Below are 5,223 nucleotides of genomic sequence, written 5' to 3' on the forward strand. Positions count from 1 at the left end.
CATATCCCACCTACTTGTTCAACAGACCACATTGGTCTCACAAGTACTTCTTCCAATGTTCTATCTTATGTTAAGAATCGACGTTTGGTTGAAGATAAGCCACCCTAAGCCTATGAATTAAAAAGAAGCCTTTCAATGTTTCTCTACAAATACTTGATCGTTATTTCACGGGGACCCACACAAACACTTCAAGTCTCTCTTGACTTTGAAGGAAGCGATTCTTTCCCGGAATCACCTGCTTTCTGTCTTCTAATGAGACATCACTCACATCCAATACACATTTTTCTTTATTTCTTTATCTTTTGTCACTCTATTGCACGAAAATTTTTATTTTCCAACATTCTGGTTGCTGTTGGTTCGATTTTTGTTTATCTTTTGGTGAAACAGGGGTAATCCTAAATCTTGGAGCAATACTGACTTTCAAACGACGATTGAGGATAAGATTTTGGGCGCGTGAATTTGAACGGTCTCTATACCCACGCGTGCTGACGTATACCTAGGAGTAACCAACCTGTCACATCGCGCTTTTTCAGGCGACGTTTTAGTGATCGCGTCATTATCATGATGATTTTTCTCTCTCCTGGCAACGGTATATAAAGGGTTTCTAATTTTATTTGTCTTTTACCAGCAACAAATTCTCTCAAATTACAAGGCAAGTTGAAACTGTTCATCTTCTTTCTTCGATCAACAATGGCGACTTCTTCATCAGTTCACGATCAAACTGCTTCGTCCACATTGCTTTCGATAAAGCCAAATCAGAACATGATTATTGAACTAAATCCGTTTCTGTACGATTCGTATATGCTACAGGTGGTTGAGTGTTTGAAGTATTCACCACTGGTTCTAGCCCTAACACAGGTGGAAGCCGTTCCTATGTCACTTTTGTCACATGTTTACTCTACTGCCTCTTATGACAAGAACAAGGAACGAATCTACTTTCAAATCCATTCTCATAAGGCTTCAATTTCAAAAGGGAAATTTTGTTCCCAGTTACAACTTGCTGTAGATTCATCTGTAATCTCGCCAGACTTCATCACCACTACCCAACTGTTCTCGATGCTTTACGAGATGGGCTATACTGACGTACTTACCACGGTTACGAAGGTCAAGAAGTCTTGCTTACCACCCCATTGGAATGGATTGCTAACCCTCCTCATCAAGAGTTTGGCGGAGAGGAGTGGTGGATCTGATGGCACCAGTAAAGGTTTTCAAACCCTTCTCTACGGCCTTTACAATGGTCTGAATCTTGATTACGGGACGATTATCTGGTCCCAAGTGGTGCAAAGCCTCAACACTTCTACAAGACTTTAGGAAATTTCGTGTGGTCGATTCTGGACTATCATAACACGAAGGGCGATTACTTCTTTGGATATTCCGGTAATGAAGGATGCCCTAGTCGCGTCTATTGCGACGTTTCACACCAAGAAAATGATTATCTCTGATCCCAGAAAGTTTCCTCACATTGGTTCTATCCCAGAGACAATGTACAGATGTGTCTCCACTGAGAGTAAACTCATAGCTGAATATCGCAAACTTCCTCCCACGGAACCGAGAGTCCTATCTCCTGAACAGCAGGCTGCCCTAGATGCTGTGGACAAGCCTAGTAACCGAGGGAAACGGACTACTACCAAGAAAGAGCCAACAGAGGATGATAAGTCTAAGACTGCCATGTCCAAGAAGCGAAAGTATGAGAAAGGGGATTCTTCTAAACCGAAGAAGCTTAAAAAGATGGCAAAAGGGTCCAAGAGTCCTACTCCTCCCAGTTCAGAACACGATGATGAGGATGAAGAAGAGGAAGTTCATCATGAATCACCGAGAGGTAACACTCCTCCCCGATCTCCTAGTCCAACCGAATCTCCTCATAACAAACTTCCAACACCACCTCCATCACCAAAACAGACAGTTCCAGTTTCGGTTCCTCCTATTCCACCACCTACCACATCTCCAACAACAAATTCTATACCACCACCACCAGTTTCTTCCATTCCTATTTCTACAACTCCCTTACCCCCTCCTATAATTTCCCAATCCACTACCACTACTATTCGTGAACCGACAGTAGGAGTCAACGTATCCGATACGGGGGCAACTACTGAAACTGAACCTCCAGCCATCACTAAACCTCTTTCACCCTCAAATTCAACCGATTCCGGTGCCACTCTCGGTGGTGCTAATGATTAGTATGATTCTACATACTTCAGTCCCTATCGGCTTCCTATCGATGAGGATGATGATGCTCCTATCACCAGCCAACACTTGCAGAGCATTCATGAGAAATTGAATAAATTCCTTGATGACAGCAAGTCCTATAGTGGTGTTGTGCTTAAAGCCTTTTTGGACACTGCTCTTGAACAATACACTGAGTCCATTGAAAAGTCCACCAAAGTTGTTAATGAGTCTACCTCCTCTTTCCAAAAGGCCACCACTGATATTAATGAGATTGTTCATAGTACTCAGATCTTTCTTGAGTCACTTAAAGGGCATGCTGATACAAATGCAGCAAAGGTGAATGCTTCTGTGGATTCTTTCTCCAAGTCTCTTCAAGAAGAGCAAACAAAGTTTGAGGCTGTGCGTTCCTCCATCCAAGCCGAGAACACTTCACTTATCAGTTCGGTGAATTCTCGACTTGAATCTCTTCACGCTGATTTGGCAAAAGAAAGTGCTCTGAAGGAAGATCTTGCCCGACAAGAATCCACAATTGAAGTACAGAAAGTGCAGCTCGCCCAAGCAGAAAAAGAAATTTCTTTGTTGAAAACCGAAAGGGCCGTCTTTCGTAGTTGTGCTGGGGATGTCAAGGACATGCTGACCAATCTTCTTGGTGCTCATGATCCTATCCTTACTTTAACCATAAGGAATCATCTAACTACAAAACTTCTTCCTACCCTTGCCATGTTACACGAGATGAAGGGTGTTTCGGAGAGATTCACACCTCCAAAACAAGGGGGAGAAGGTGCTCATGCTCAACCGAGGGTTATCGTTAAGACAGAATCTGTTCAACCGAAAGTCACAACCGAACCGAAGGGTAATGAAGCTTCGGGTTCTGGTTCTTTTATCAAGCAGAAGGTGATCAATGATGATAGTGATGATGACGTTGAAGAAACCATTGCTGAGGCTCTCAAAAGAAAGAAGAGAGACCGAGAGTTGGATAAAAATCTAAAGGTTGCGAAGGAGGCTGAGGAGAGGGAAAGGAGGAACAAGGAAGAAGAAGAAGCCTTAAACTGCAAAAAGGCCTTGTTTCCCCTGTGGACAAAAGAAAAACTTATCAATGAGGCTATAGAGTTTCCAAGTGTTTACTGGTTGGAACCTGTTGCTTCATTTGATTGTGACAACTCTAAGGACTCGCAGTTCGACATGCCAATAACAAGAAAGGCATTCACATTTCACTGTTTTGACTCGACTGTTGAAGTTCCTTTCCCTCATCCAAAGGTTGACCGAGAGCTTATTGATTTCTATCTGAAGTATGGACAACCTCAGTACTTGACATGGAGTGCACAGAAGATTGTTACTGTCAAGGTAGTCAAGCCTTCGCCTGCTGGAAAATTTGTAAATGTCAATTTCAAAATCACACGAGGATCAGCAAACTCGGTGTCGATGATCTCCCTGGTAGACCTTCCAAATCTAAATCCTCATAACTGGATTCTGTTGTTTAACATTTTGCTCACAAATCCGAGGGAATATGAGCCAATATTAGAGCACTTGAAGAGGATGTTGGCTTCATACATCCATGAGGTTGCTGCTATGGATCAGGAGATAGCGAAAGACATGAACAAGAAATCGACGGTTAAGCCAACACTGAAACCAGGGGATGTGAATAAAATGAAGATGGGCCAAATAGATTCAACACATCTTACTGTGATGTTTACAAAAGGGGAAGCACACAAATTTTTATTCGCTCTTGTTGATAAACATTTATTTTCAACCGACTGCTTGGAGCACATCATTAACATCATTCATCGGTGCAAGCAAAACTCGGAAGCAGATAAGAAGAACTTCACGGACATGCTTCGGTGGTATATTACGTTTCGCTATCATCTTTTGGCCATCATACCGAAGGTGTTCAAAACAATAAAGAAGTGTTCTGCAGCTCAACCAAAGTGAGCTTTCGGCTCCATTGACGCAAAGGGGGAGATTGTTGAGTTAAATTGTGTTGCGTCATGGGCTTATGTTTTGTATCCGGATTGGGCCTGTCCATCCATGATTATCTAGTAGGGTTATACTATAAATATGCATGCATGTATGCATTAGATGCTGTTGATTATTACGTTTATTGTTTTGTAACCCTAAACACCTCTACAGTCGAAGTTCTTAATCGAGCTCTTCTGAGGTGTTGAAGTTTTAATCATATGACACATTCAAAGCCATTCTCGTGTTCATAATTACGTTCTTAATTGTTTGCCTGCATAGAATCTAACGATCCTAATTGAACTTTGTTCTAACACATTTATGACTCAAACTTTGGTCAAATAACATTTTTAATCCCCAAAACCTCATTTTTTCGCAATTTTGGGCCCAAAACCGTGAGGCCCAAAAATTTGGCCCATTAAGCTAAAATTTACATTTTTGGCCCTTTGGAAAGTATGTTTATCATAAAAATCTCTTTTTATACAAGTAGGACCTGTTTGGTCCCTATAAAAACATAAATGTCACTTTTTTCCCTTATCTTTTGTTTTCTTGACAATTTTTGACCTTTAACAAGGTTTTTGTTGAAATCTTTTGTATCTTAAACATGTAATCACTTTTGGCTTGATATTGTAATGTATATAATGTCATAGTTCATAGATCTTTGTTCAATATTACTTAAATTTTCAAGATTTGCTAAGATCTAACACATTTTTACCAATAAACTAAGAATTCACACAACACATGCATATAACACATAGATCTACACATTTTACTTGCATTCTCCCCTAAAAATCATATGAAAACCGAAAACAAGGGGGTATGAACTCACCTTTGCTTGATGTTTCGGTTTTTGAAGAAGAAGTGGAAAGGATTTTTGGTCCTAGCAACACCTTGAAGTGGATCTCGAGATTATGAAGCTTCAAAGGTGTGATCATGGAATAAAACTATGTAAGAAGGAGTTTTTCATGTTAAGATGGAAGGAGGTACTTGTGTTTGACAAAAACTTACCAAAGATTGGAATGACTTGATGAAGATCCTTAGAACTCTAGCAATTTTCGAGATCTTGGAGGAAGAAGAAGGATGATTCTTGAGAGTGATAGA

This window comes from Lactuca virosa, chromosome 3 (assembly GCF_052849685.1).
Source record: "Lactuca virosa cultivar CGN04683 chromosome 3, Lactuca_virosa_CGN04683_v6, whole genome shotgun sequence".
Classification (NCBI taxonomy): Eukaryota; Viridiplantae; Streptophyta; class Magnoliopsida; order Asterales; family Asteraceae; genus Lactuca; species Lactuca virosa.